This window comes from Trichosurus vulpecula, chromosome 1 (assembly GCF_011100635.1).
Source record: "Trichosurus vulpecula isolate mTriVul1 chromosome 1, mTriVul1.pri, whole genome shotgun sequence".
Taxonomy (NCBI): domain Eukaryota; kingdom Metazoa; phylum Chordata; class Mammalia; order Diprotodontia; family Phalangeridae; genus Trichosurus; species Trichosurus vulpecula.
Window position 1 is genome coordinate 143369275 of NC_050573.1, and position 15722 is coordinate 143384996.

A 15722-nucleotide genomic window follows, 5' to 3' on the forward strand; every position below is an offset into this window, starting at 1 on the left:
ATTCTAATCTGGATCAGATGCTCCCAGACAAATAGGAAGTGGTTTCTTAGGTGGAAATCCAGGGTGTGCAGGAGCCAGCTCCTAATGTGGCCTTGAATTTTCAGTGTGAACATTTACACCTCAGAAATCTGCAAACTACACTTTGGATCTTAATTTATTGCTTTGTTGGTTATCTAGACATAAGAAAGTAATGGAGAAAACGTTAATAATAAACTTAAAAACAAGTCCTGTTTTTTTGTCCTTTTCCTTTTTTTTAGAGAGGCTATTGTTAGAACATTCATTGGAAATGATAGAAACCTTGGGAGGGAATAATCCCTCTATTTAAGAATTTGTGATGAAGGAGAGAAAAGCCAGAAACAATCAGATATCTGTCATAGATTTTAGGAAGGTAGATTTTAAATGACTCAGAGAAAGAATAAAATTCTGTAGAAGTCAGCTCAGGAGGGAGGGAAATTTTCAAAAATAGTTCTGAAGACTGGAAGAGAAAGAATTCTGTTACAGAGGAAAAGGGAGAGTTGTCTAAAGAAGCCAGTGTAGGTATATAGGAAAATCTCCCAACAGCTTAAATTCTTAAAAGACACATACATAATATAGAAACAAGGGCAAGTGATAGGATGAATACAAAAGCATAGTACAATCCCGTAAGAAGCGAATCCAAAATGTTCAAGTTTAGAATGGGCTGAGACTGGAGGAAAGCTATAGATTAAAAAAAAAGGTTCAAGTATATTAAACTAAAGTAGGGGAAAGACAAAGATAAAAGAAGGGATAGGACTGCTGCTCAGTTTGGATAGGACACTGATAAGCAATGGTGGAGAGAAGACAGCTCCTCAAGGCTTATCTTGTTTCTATTTTTTCTGCCAAGATGAACAATCTTTAGATTGGAAAAGACAGAACACAAATGGCTAAGAGAGGGTCAATACCCAGGATAATAAGAAAGATAGTAAGAGAGTACCTAGCTTCCCTCAGTAAATTCAAGTCCCTATGTACCTTAGAACTGAAAGACCTGGAAGATGTGATGAGTGAGCTACTGTCAGAGGTCTTTGAAAAACAGAAATGGGAAAAGAGCAGAAGAACTTTAAAAGGGGAAATGTCTTGATGATTGAAAAACAGAAGAGAATGGATTCTGCAAACTATAGACTTCTTCAAATTGATTCCCAGATAAATCCCCAAACATATCAAATGGATGCTTTTTGAAGATCTAGAAAAGGGAGAGTGATCACAGAGTCAGAATCCCTTCATCTAGAACAAATCAGACCATGCTGAATTTATTTCCAGTTTGGACAGTGTTAGTAGATTGGTAGCTCAGGGGAATATTGTAGATATAGTTTACCTGGATTTTAAGAAAATATGTGATAAGGTCTCTCATGCTCTTGTAGAGGCAGTCAGGTGGTACCATAGATAGAATGTTTGACCTGGGAGTCAAGAAGACCCAAGTTCAAATCCAGCCTCAGGTACTCAGTAGTTGGGTGACTGAACAAGTCATTTAACCTCTGTCTCAGTTTCCTCAACTTAAAATGGGGATAATATTCATTTCCACCTCAAAGGATTGTTGTGAGGATCAAACGAGATAATGATTGTAAAAGGCTTAGCACATAGTAAATGTCATACAGATGTTAGCTATTATTATTAAGTGAAATAATATATGTAAAAAGCAATTAACACAATGCCTGGCACAGAGTAAGTGCTATATAAATGCTTGTTCCTTTTCCCATTCCCCTTCCCCTCTGTTGTTACGGGAAAAATTCTTTCTCTTCGTATCTTCAGAACTGTTTTTGAGAATTTCTCATCCCTCCTGAGCTGACTTCTACAGAATTTTATTCTTTCTCTGAGTCATTTAAAATCAACCTTACTAAAATCTATGACAGATATCTGATTGTTTCAGGCTTTTCTGTCTTTCATCATAAATTCTTAAATGGAGTGATTATTCCCTCCCAAGAGATGTAGGCTATATGTCCAGATCCAAAGAGTAGTCATTACTAGTTTGTTGCATGTCAAAATGGAAGGAGGTCTCCAGTGGAGTACAGCAGAGAGCTGGGCCTGGACCTCTTCTATTTACCATTTGGATAAAGACACGGATGGAATGACTATTAATGATTTCTAGATGTCACAAAATCAGGACAGATGGCAAAAGCTTTGGAAGATACTCAGGATCCGAAAAGATCTTAACAGGCTTGAACAGGTTGGGATGTGGGCTGAATCTTAAGAAGAAACTGAATAGAGATACAGTCACACCGGGCTTCAGAAAACTCACTTTTGCAAGTACCAGCTATGGGAGGTATAACTAAACACAGCACTTTAGCTGAAAAGGGGTCTGTAAATTTTAGTGGAATAAAATACAGATGTGACAATGTGATATTCCAGTCAAGACAGCTAGTATAATCTTGGGCTGCTTTAAGAGGGGAACAACGTTCAAGGACAGAGAGGTGAGAGGATCACTGTACTTTGCCCTGGTCAGGTCACATCTATCCACATTTTAAGAATATCGATAATATGGATAGTTTCCAGAAGAGGATAAACAGTCATGATCATAGATCTAGAACTGAAGAAGACCCCAGAGGCCTTCTGACCTAACTTCCTTATTTCACAAAGGCAGAAACTGAGGCCTAGAGGGGTTAAGTAATTTACTCATGGTCATGCAGGCAGCAAGCATCAGAGGAAGGATTTGATTCCAGATCCCTTGACTCTAGACAGAGTCAATGCTCTTTCCACTGTGTCATTCTTCTTGTGCCTGGAATTCTTTCATCCATGCCCTCTTTTGAATTTTTGTCCATCTTTTAAAGCTTAAGTCAAATTTTACCTCCTCCAGGAAGCCTTACCTGATTTTCTTCTACTGATAATGACCTTTTCCACTTGAATAACAAGAGATAGCATTTATATATAGCACTTTAAGGTTTACAAAGCACTTTATACATAATTTTTTATTTGATTTTCACAACAACCCTGTGAGAAAGATGCTATTATTTTCTCCATTTTGCAGATGAGGGAGATGAGAAGACTTGGCCTTGGTCATATAGCCATAAGTGTTTAAGGCAGGATTTGAACTCAAGTCTCCCTGACTCCAGGGGGCTAGCACTCTAACTACTGTACCAGCTAGCTGCCTGAATTTCATGTCACATTTTGTTTGTGCATGTTTTGGGCACTTAGCATATAATATTTTGCATTAAAGTTATTTGCCTCCATAGATGGGATCCCAGATCCTCAAAGACTATTCCAGAGGGTCATAAACTCAAAAAAGTTCTAGAAAGTTGGAATACTTTAACTACAGTTTGGCATGCGAGGTCCTGCTTCAATAAATATGGAGAGGGTCACTGCCAGGAGGCTGGAAACTAGGTGGTGAATTCTTTGGTCACGGGGACAGTGGGAAATATAAAAATAAAGAATGGTCCTGATTCCTGGGGAAAACAACAGAGAAAGGGGCTGAGAGGGCTAACACATTTTTAGATCATCTATAAACATTCATTTAAATGTCAATAGTCTTTTTTCTTATTGATTTCCATTGCTTTTACATCAATAATAGCTAGCATTTATACAGCGCTTACTAAGGGCCAGGCACTATGCTAAGTGTTTTGCAAATACCTTTTTTTTTCCCAATCTTCATGACAATTCTGGGAGGGAGGTTCTGTTATCCGCATTTTGCAGTTCAGGAAATTGAAGCAAACAAAGCTTAAGTGACTTGCCCAGGGACACAGAGCTAATAAGTGTCTGAAGCTAGATTTGAATTCAGGTCTTCTTGACACCAGTCTGGGCACCCTAACCATTAGGCCACCTGGCCACTCATATCCAGATTTATCCTCGCTCCCTCTCCTCTCCAGTGTGCCATCCCTTTTAATGAAGCATAAAAAAAAACCAGCAAGCAGAGTGGGACTTTTTGCCTTTGTTTTTTCTTTAGGAGTGCTTCTCAGCACTAAGGCAGTCAAGTACCTTTGATGAGTCTTGCCTTTCAAACGTAATGGCAAGCAAAGTGGGACTTTTTGTTGTCTTTTGTTTTGGAGTGCTTCTCAGCACTAAGGCAATCAAGTGCCTTTGATTGAGTCCTTTATTTGAATCAAGAGTCTTTGATGACCTGCTTAAGAAACAAGAAAGCCCCAGGCCCCATGCCCCATGCCCCACACCCTTTTGCTAAGTAGATACTAAGTTCCAGGGCTCTGAGAACTGTATATACGCTTTGAGGTTGGCATTTTATTTGGGGAATTTCACTCATTGGAAGAATGGTCACGTGGTTTGGCCACATAAGACTCTCAGTAGCCGTTAAGAGCCCCCTCAGCTTTGAAAACCCAGATGTTGGTGCTTCTCTCTGGTAACTATATATTGTGATTTGGTCAGACAGATGGAAGCCTGTCTGTTGGTTTCTGTTATTCTCTCTGCTTGTGTTTTCTCTGAAAGTTCAGGGTGTTGACTTTTTACCCCTGAATTAAGTGACTGATATATGTATGTTTAATTAAAGTAAGATTGTTAACCCCTTAAAGTTGCTTGCCTTAGAAAAGCAGATCAAAGAACCTATGCTAGTAGCCCTCCTGTGTTCTGGTGTTATTGGCCTTACACAACCACAGCAGTGGAAAGTAGCATTGCTGTTACAGGGGAAAAGGCAGCTCCACCAAACTAAAGAACTGTGCTGCGTCTGACAGCACATACATCATATTTCATTTCTAACAAAGAAGGCAAGAAGGTGTGTTTTCTCTTCTCCAGATGTTGATGGTCTTAATTTGAGATTATTATTCAACTACAGAGTTGTAACAATACGGAAAGAACTCAACCTCTTCTGCATTGGCATCTTCATTATAAATGAAACCAGAAAACATAAGAAAGTTGCAGATAATGATGGCCCACATATTCTATGCAGGAAACCAACTAAAACACTTAGCTTCAAGAAACATTATTTCATAGACCCTTAGGATCAAGGGTTAGAAGGAAGCTTGTAGAGATCATCTAGGCCAACACTCTCATTTTACAGATGGGGAAACTGAGGCCCAGAGGAATTAAGTAACTTGCTCAAGGTCACACAGCTCCTAAGGAGCAGAGCTAGGCATTAAACCCATGTCTTCTGACTCCAAAGCCATACATTTTCTTGATGACTGAGGAATTTCACTTAAGCAACATGAAGCAATTGCCACAAGTAGGAGGCCCAAATAGCCCAGAACTGCCTTATCCAGAAACTTCATTTATATTTGTAGATGCTATCATGTTAGTTTTACTGAGTCCCATAATGTCACAGGTTCACCTCAGCAAGGTCCATGACCACGCAAAGAAAGCCTAGTATACACACATGAAAAAAAATAAGTGGGTAAAGAATGCACATTGCCCAGATTGTGGTATGCAGTTAGATGACCTACCCACTGAGTTAATATATTATTATACATATCTGAGTATGTTGTACTGGAATCCACACCAGAAGTATAACATAAGGTTTGTTATGGATGGAAAGACATCACATCCCTTGCTTTAGGTCACCCTCACTCCCCTGAGAACTATGTGCCCAAAAGAATCTAGGAGAAAGAATGTGAACACACATCAATAGAGGTAGAAACAATCCAGCCATTCTGCAAAGAAATTTGGAATTATCCTCCGAAAGCCATTAAACTGTATATACCCTTTGACCTTATTAAGACTATATATACTATCAAAAAAATGAAGGATAGAAAAGGACTCATGTAAAAAAATATTTATAGCAGCTCTTTTTGTGGTAACAAAGAACTGGAGAATAACGGGATGCCTATCAGTTAAGGAATACCAAATTATGGTATATGAATATAATGAAATACTATCTTGCCAAAAGGAGTGATAAAAAGAACAATTTCAGAGAAACCTGCTATTCACCCACCTAGGGAACTCTGTACCTCCCTCCCAAAACAGTGGGACAAGTTTGATACCAAAGGAAGAGGCCAAGGAGCTGGTTATAGGTAGTAGTTTAATCAATTGGGTACTTACACTGGGGCCATATGATGGATCCCTGCCAAGAGGTTGACAGTCATCAATCTGGATGGACTGCATCCCAGTGAAGACCCACCAAAATCCCTGTGGTAATTTTAGAAATCAGAGAAAGGAGGAGGAGCCATAGGATGCTTCACTGTGGATTGGTGGATATTTTAGGTTTTCCTACTTAGTTAATATTTTGGCTAATATTTTAGTTTACACTTAGCATTGAACCCAGTTTCCAGACATCCAGGTGTTTGCCCAGTGCTGTTGGGTAAATACCCAGGCTCTCAAGGTTGGGTACTAGTCACGTACCAGTGACAGTACCTAAGTTATGGCTCAGTATCTGGGTTATGATTTAGTAACTAAGTTAACAGGTCACCATGTCCAGGCTTCCACCTTTCACAGAGTTTAAGTTAATGGCTTTTCATTTCTTATTGTGTATTATGACTTTTCCCCAGTCAGGACCCAACATCTGGGAAGGCATGTGTGGACTGATGCAGAATGAAGAGAGCAGAACCAGAACAATATTGTAATGACTTTTGTTGTTGTTTAGTCATGTCTGACTCTTCATGACCCCATGTGGGGTTTTCTTGGCAAAGACACTGGAGTGGTTTGCCATTTGCTTCTTCAGTTCTTTTGATAGATGTGGAAACGAGGCAAACAGGGTTAAGTGACTTGCCCAGGGTCACACATCTAGTAAGTGTCTAAGGTCGTATTTGAACTTGGGGATGAGCGTTCCTGGTTCCCAGCCCAGTGCTCCCTCCACTGTGCCACCTGGCTGTTCATAGTAATAACAATCAACTTTGAAAGACATAATGACTCTGACATAATGGCCAACCATAATTCAGTTCTGCTATCCACCTGACCAAGAGACAGTAGATACAAAATACAGAATGCCATATACATCTTTGGATGTGGCCGATTTGGGAATATGTTTTGTTTAACAATGTATAGTTGTTTGAAGGGTTTTGTTTTTCTGGTTTGTTTTTTTTTTTCTAGTGAGAGGGTTGGAGGCTATGGTAGGGAGAGAAAATCAATGCTCGTTAACTGAAGAAAGATAAAATTTTTAAAAGAAATACATTTATAGTATAGCCCAGAAACCCACTGGATTTGGAATCAAAGGACCTGATTTATTACATGTATGATCTTGGGCAAGTCATGACCTCACTGGATCTCAGTTTGCTCATTTGTAAAATGAAGGAGTTTGGGCTCTACGGTCCCTTCCAGCTTTTGATCTAGGATCCTATAACTATCTGACTACATTCAGACACATTGTAGAATCTGGCTTTACAGCTTCCCCGTTGCTCATATCTTCTTGGTCTATGCTGCACTGGGAAAGAAGGATAGTAGCCAGGTCACCACCTCCCTGACCCTCTACACATATATTTTCTCCCTGAGATCAGTATTCAATTCAGTTCTGCACTCTGTCTGAGACTGGCTTCCTGGGTCACACGTATACCCGCGGAATCACAAGTTCTCTGTTCCTCTCTGAGTGCTTTCAGTCAGTCCTCCACCACTTATACCAAACCAGTTCTCACTCACACATCTGCTCTCCCCCTCCACACATTGACTCAAGTCCCTCTAACCACAAATGCCAGCTTTCAGTCCACACTCCTTCCTTCATTCCCCACAGGCCAGCCAGCTTCTAACCACCAACAACCAACACCAGCCCCAAGGCTATTTCCTGATACCCTTAAATAGACCTGAGAAATCATAAGCAGCTGCATGCCTCTGCAACCTCTGGGATACAGCTGGTCCCCCTTTCCCAGAATGCTCGACGTCTGAAAGAAACTACAATTATCATTCAGGATGAGAAGGCGATCTGCGCTATGGAAACAAAACCTACAGCATAGTTTTACTGAGGTGTCAAAGCAAATATAGTTATTTGTATAGACGTCACACTTTCATAATAGACCATAAACACCGCAAGGGCAGAGACCTCTGAGTGCCGGTGTTTCCCTTAGCACCTAGCATTGTAGATTGCGCCCCAGAGTGACTTTGTGTTTATTGGACAGAATTAAATAAAATACACTCTCAACTTAAACACCTCCAGGACTGTGGGGAGCTCCCAACCTCTCCACAGGACCCATATTCATTTCTCATTTCATCTCTGATTGGTTAGAAAGCCATTTCTTGTACTGAACCAAAATCTACCTCCCTGTAACTTCCATGCTTCTGGTCCCTGCTCTTTCTTCTGAGGCCAGAATCAGACTATTTCCTCTTTCCTTATCTTACTCTGGAATTATTTGAAGACAGGTATTCCCTCTCCTTAGGACAGGTAGGTGGTGCTGTGGATAGAGGGCTGGTCCTGGAGTTCGGAGGTCTCATCTTCCTCAGTTCAAATCTGCCTTCTGACACATACTGGTTGTGTGACCCTGGGCAAATCGTTTTGCTGTTTCCTCATCTGTAAAATGAGCTGGAGAAGGAAATGGCAATTTCACCCAGTTTGTCTCAGTTTCTTCACCTGTAAAATGAGCTGGAGAAGGAAATGGCAAACCATTCCAGTATCTTTGCCAAGAAAACCCAAAATGAGGTCACAGAGAGTCAGACATAACGGAAAGAACACAATTATCTCCTCCTAATTCTTACTTTCTTCAGACTAAATGTATTCAGATCCTTCAACTGATTTTCATATAATGTTTCAATTGTTTATCATCCTGAACACCTTTTTTCTGGATATCTTCTGGCTTTCAATTTCTTTCTTTCCTTCCCTCCTTCCTTCCTTCCTTCCTTCCCTCCTTCCTTCCTTTCTTTCTTTCTTTCTTTCTTTCTTTCTTTCTTTCTTTCTTTCTTTCTTTTTAGTTTACAACATTCAGTTCCACAGGCTTTTAGTTTTAAATTTTCTCCCCCTCTCTCTCTTCCCCCCTCCCCAAGACAGCATGCAATCTGATATAGGCTCTACATATACATTCATATTAAACATATTTTCACATTAGTCATGTTGTAAAGAAGAATTATAAACAATGGAATGAACCATGAAAAAGAAGAAACAAAACAAAACAAAAAAGAGAGAGCAAATAGTACGCTTCGATCTGCATTTAGACTCTGTAATCCTTTCTCTGGATGTGGATAGCATTTTCCATCATGAGCCTTTTGGAGTTGTATTAGAACATTGCACTACTGAGAAGAGCCAAGTCTATCAAAGTTAGTCATTGCACCGTATGGCTGTAACTGTGTACAGTGTTCTCCTGGTTCTGCTCCCCTCACTCAGCATCAGTTCATGTAAGTCTTTCCAGGCTTTTCTGAAGGCCGCCTGCTCATCATTTCTTATAGCACAGTAGTATTCCATTACATTCATGTATCACAACTTGTTCAACCATTCCCCAATTGATGGGCATCTCCTCAATTTAAATTCTTTGCCACAACAAAAAGAGCTGCTATAAATATTTTTGCAGATGTGGGTTGGCTTTTGATTTCCCTGCTACAATGTGGTACTAGCTTGTTTTGAATTCCTATGTAGTTTGCTTACACATATTTATTTGCACGTGGTTTTCACTTATTAGATTGTAAGTTCCTCAAGGGTAGTGACTGTCTTTACCTTTTTTTGTATTCCTAGTGCTCAGCCCAGTGCCTCACGCATAGTAGGCACTCAATAAATGTTTATTGGCTGACCTAGCAAGCAAATTCTTTTAGAAAAGAAGGAAACAATTGTTTTAAGTCATGGTGAATTGTTCATTTAAGAAATAAGTATAGGTATGTTTTAATTTCTTTAGTTTGATGAATATAATGTTTTTTATTAAATATTTATTAAGTACTTACTGTGTGCTCTGCACAGTGCTAAGCCCTTCTAACGGGAGGAAGAAAATACACAAAACTGAGTTGCAAAGGGTTGAAGGACACGGAGTGATGGATGGTACCTGGCAACCAGGCACGGTTTTGAAGTCTAGAATAAATAAGGGCCAGGAGAGGAATGAAAGTGGGTTGGCCTGGGCCTCTCCTCCAATGGGAGAAGGGAGCTGACCTTGTTAAGGAAAGTTCTGTGCTGAGGGAAAGCACCAGAACGAGCTAGCAGTAAGGGGACACGGTTTTATAGTAGAGAGAATGTCAGCAATAGGGCAGACAGAGGAATGCTTTAAGTTTTCAGGGAGTTAGTGACCGGTCTGTTCAACTATTACATAAATTGTACATCACTGGCTCTTAGTAAATGATTATTGGATTGAATCTGTCTTCCTTTAAATCATTTAATAAAATATCTAACAGAATACGGACAAAGACAGTACAATGGGTGTATGTATGTACATAGTGTGTTAGTTGTACCCAAGCACGCCCTAATGTGTCAAAAAAAAAAAAAACAAGTATTGGTATTTGGGCCTCATATTTAAGTTTGTGTTGTCTAAGTAATGGTGAATTGCTCGTTTACAAAATAAGTTCAGTTATATTTTAGTTTCTTTAGTCTGATGAATATAAACAATGTTCTTTATGACTGAGTATTCAGGAACAAAAATAAAATTAAGTAAATAAATAGATAAAATTAAAATAAGTAAAATAATAAAATAAAATAAAAATCCATGGATGCTTCACATTCTAATGAAATGTGCTGAACAGGCCTATGGACAGATCCCTGCCAAGAATAGAGATCGCCTTCCTGGTTGGCACCCATCAACTAATCAACACTTTCTAGCTTCGACTTGGTCAGCCAGTGACAAATTGAATTAACTACAATCCAGTCCATAGATCATCATCTAGTCAACAAGGCTGTTGTGAAAGATGTTGTGAAAGATACTGTCAAATGCCCTGCTGAAATTTACTCGATAGCACTTCAAATGATAGTCTGGGAAGACTTATTCTCAATGAACTCATTCTCACCTGTGATTACACCTTCCCTTTCTAAGTGCACACAAACCATCCCTTTAAGTAACCAACTCTATAACTTTCCCATAAATCACCATTAAATCTTTAGTCTAAATAATTTGCCTTTTCCTCTTTTTTGAACATTAGGACAACATTTGTTAGTCTCCAGGCCTGTAGCACATCTCCTATATGTCACCATTTCTTAAAAATCACCAGTTGTGATCTTTGTCATCCATCTGCAAATTTTTTTTTAATTTAATAGGATTAGCCTATACCGAGTGACTTGAATTTAGAGCAGCCAGGCCCTTTGTTACTATCTTCTCCCTTAAGACAATATTCAATTACCTCTTAATTTTCATTCTATCCTTTTCATTGACAAAATTCTTCTCAATAGAGAAATATTCAAATACTCAAATGGATTTATGACTACATTGAGCTGTATGTTCAATCCAACAACGCAGATTGAAACACATCCATACCTGCCTATCTTCTCCGACACTATTTCATGTCCTCCCATTACTTTCTGGGGGGAGTGAGGAGGTGGCAATATGGCAGGGAGGGAACGGGGAGTGTCTGTTCAATGTGGGGGGACCTTCATTGCTTTCTCCTAACATCAAGAAGATAGCAGTAAAGTAGTAGAGGGGCTGTTTATACGTTATCACATGCTCTCACTCCATCACCATCCCATCTGCTTTTTCTCTTACAATGCCCTCTCTTCCAGTCAAATTCAAAGTTACTTATTGTTTATATATTGCTACCGGCTCACATTTGTCATGTACCTCTCCATTGCTCTGAGAATGATGCTCATTTTTTAACTCTTCAGAGACTGTAGTAGTCAATGACTCACAGACATACAGGAAGACTGGTGAAATATTGATAAACTGAGACAGTATTTCTAAGGAGCTTAGGCCAGTGCCAGATACATGCTAGATGTTTAATAAATACTTGTTAAAATATATTAATATTAAAAAATAAGCCTTTGTTTCTGAAGAAAGTATGGGGTCATTAAAAGATCATTGCAGTTTCCTAAAGATCACTGGGCTCACTCTCCTCCTCCTATTTAATTTTGGGCCCAAGTGATTATCCATTTATACTCTCTGTCCATGATAGATATATATATATATATATATATAGATAGATAGATAGATAGATATAAACATACACATACATATATATCTATACATACATATATATCTATAGATATGGATATAGATGTAGATGTAGATATAGATGTAGATATAGATATAGATATAGATATAGATGTAGATGTAGATGTAGAAGTAGATGTAGATGTAGATGTAGATGTAGATGTAGATATAGATATAGATATAGATACAGATACAGATACAGATACAGATATACTAATGGAAGCGATTCAGTTTCCTGGCATGGCGCTGGTAGACTGTCCAAGTTTCACAGGCATACAACAAAGAAGACAGCACAATGGCTCTGTAGACCTTCAGTTTGGTAATCAGTCTAATATCCCTTCTCTCCCATACTTTCCTTCAGAGCCTCCCAAACACTGAGCTAGCTCTGGCAACACATGCTTCAACCTCATTATCAATGTGTACATCCCTGGAAAGTACATTACCAGGGTAAGTGAACTTATCCACAGCATTCAAAACGTCTCTATTTGCTATAACTGATGGTTCCATATATGGATGGTGTGGTGGTGGCTGATGGAGCACCTGCCATGCCAGGAAACTGAATCGCTTCCATCTGAATTGTGTTAGGAAGATTCTGAAGATCACCTGGCAGGATAAGGTACCAGACACTGAGGTCCTTACTCAGACTAAAGTGCCAAGCATTCAAATTCTGCTTCAGAGAGTACAACTCCTATGGGCTGGCCACATTGTTTGAATGCAAAGCATATGCTTGCCAAAAAGACTATTTTATGGAGAACTCACATGGGGCAAACGTTCACATGGTGGTCAGAGGAAGCAATACAAGAACACTCTTGAGATCTCTCTCAAGAACTTTGGAATTGATTGTGCGAAATGGGAGACATTGGCACAAGACTGCTCAGCATGGCATTCCCACATCAGAGAAGGTGCTGTGCTCTCTGAGCAAAGCAGAATGGAAATAGCTCAATGGAAACGCAGGATGCCCATATTTAGAATGTCCACCCCAAATGTTCACATGGAATAAATAGTCCATAAACTAAATATGCCCAACCTGTGGTAGAGCATCCTGAGCTCAGATTGGTCTGATCAGCCACAGTCGGACAAACTGAAACTTGACTAGCATAGTGATGTCATTTTGGTCCTCTTTAAGAACAAAGGACAACTACCAACCAACCAACCAATATACTAATAGACAAGCTCTATAGGTTGTCCATGTCATAATCTGGACAACAAGTAATTCTTTATTCATTTGGGGTTTGTTTTTTCCCTTCATTCCTCTCTAAGCTGCACTACTACCTCTCCCTTTCTCTACAATTCTTTAGAAACCTCTTCACCCCAGAAACTCACTCCTAGATTTCACATACTCTAAGTACCCTCCATTCTTGTAGCTTCTCCCTCTGATTAGCTGGTTCCTCCCAGATCCTCCATTTTAAGGAAGAGGCTTAGACCTGCCAAGTCTTCATTTCTAAGTTACATTCTGATTCTTCAGGACTTTCTCTAAGATGTCTCCACACTGAGTACCTTCATCTTTTCCTTTCACCTACCCTCTTCATCTCCCTTTTATGTGTTGTTTTCCCCCATTAGAGTGTAAACTCCTTGAGGAGAGGAATTATCTCTCTTTCTGCTTGTATTTGTATTCCCACTGCTTAAGTCAGTGCCTGACACATAGTAGGCACTTAATAAGTACTACTTGTTGTTACTGTTATTCTGTTCAGGACTAATTCTTCTTAATGCCTACGGATCTCTTCTAGGAGATTATAAAATGTTCTATCTAAAACTTAAAGAAACCAGTGCAATGTCATGTACAAAGAAGACCTCTCCAGCCATATGGTAAGTGGATCTACACAGGGGATTCCTCTTTAACTGGCACTTTTCATGCCTTCATCATCCTTCTCTACAACAGTCTGCAAATTAATTTACATTGCTTTTGGCTGCTATAACTGTCTACTTGGAAAGTGAATCAAGTGGATTATATAAAATAAATAAATAAACTGAAGCACTTTTTAGGTTCTTTTGGTTTCTTTGAAATGGCAATTTATTAATATCAGTTAAATTTCTGTATGAAATCACTAGTCTGTTTCTATATCCTTTTTTTCTGTTCATCTGTTTTATGTTATCAACAACTTATTTGAATAGGTCAGAATTGAGTTGTTTCAGCTGTAGATTGGATGAAAAAAATATCCTAACCATTCCTTCCCCTCCCCCACAAGTTGGGCTATTTTTTCCTTAGGAGGTATTCGAACGGTTCTCAATATTTAACTAATGGGCTCATTCTCCAATTGATAAAAGGTCAAAATATATGAATAGGCTGCTTTCAGAAGAAGGAATCAAAGTTATCCATAGTCATATGAAAAATGCTCTAAATTATTATTGATTAGAGAAATTCAAATTAAAATAACTCTGAGGTACCACCTCACATCTATCGAAAATGACAATGCTGGAGGGGATGTGGAAAAACAGGTACACTAGTGAATTGTTGCTGGAGTTGTGAACTCAAACAACCATTCTGGAGAACAATTTGGAAGTATGCCCAAAGGGCTATAAAATTGTGCATATCCTTTGACTTAGTAATACCATTACTAGATCTGCATCCCAAAGAGATCCAATAAAAAGGGAAAGGATCTATATATGCAAAAATATTTATAGCAGCTCTCTTTGTGGTGGCCAAGAATTGGAATTTGAGAAGATGCCCATCAATTTGGGAATGGCTGAACAAGTTGTGGTATATTATTGTGATGAAGTACTATTCTACTATAAGAAATGACAAGGTGGGGTGTTTTCAGAAAAACAAGGCAAGACCTATATGAACTAGTGCAAAGTGAAGGGAACAGAACCAGGAAATCACTCTGCACAGTAGTAGCCATGTCGTAATGATAATCAACTTTGAAAGATTTAGCTACTCTGATAAATAGGAATGGGAAGGATAATTTGTGAAGACTTCACAGGATGGGAATATACGTCCTACTGTCTTCTCGTATTTCTGAAATACGGAATGTCTGAGGGAGTAGGAGAGGCTTGGAATTTAACCATGTAGTAACTCAGCTAACTTCTGGAAAGTCAGGGCCTAAAGCTGTAGGTGTGCCCTTCCCCCTCTCTCAGGTGCTATCACCAAATAGGGGGATAATGGACACCTACGAGCTGTTTGTTCTCTGCTCCAGGAAGGTCTCCCATCCCCTCACCTCATTTCTTCTCCTAGGTTTTTGGACACCACCCCCTGGCAGCTGAGTTCCAGATAGGGAAAGCCTGAATGGACCGGATCTACCTGGTTTCCTAGTTCTCTGTCTAGTTTTTCGCGCCTAGATTGTAAGCCTGCCTCCCAGCCAATGGTGAGAAAGGATAGAGGTGGGCGGGAATCTTTTCATTAAGAGTATAATTAGGGCAGCACTTCCTTTTTACTTTGTCTCCCCCATTAGATTTGCCTAATGGAGGCGATGCCCAAATCTTGCAAGGTTTGTAAAATAAATTCACTTTGCTTCTCCTAAAGATGTCTCTCCTATTATTTGAATTTTCCATCCCATACAAATACAATGATGGAGGACAATGCCAAAGGACTCTTGATGAAAAATGCTATCTACCTCCAGAGAGAACTAATGAACTTTTAGTACAAATTGTGTGGGCTGAAAGACCCTCACCAATTAAAAGTTAACAAGGAGCCATCTCAGGATGGGAACAGAAATAAATTTTATTCAATTCTCGAGAATTGGGCATCCCCGCTAGAACAAATCCAGCAAGGGAGGCACTTTACAAGGGGCAAAGCACCCATAATTATACCTAACACAAGAGAATTCCTGCCCACCTCTGACCCTTCTCACCATTGGCTGGGAGGTGGGCTTACAATCTGAGCATGAAAGCTAGACAAAGAACCGGAAAATTGAGGCACAGAAACTCCAATTC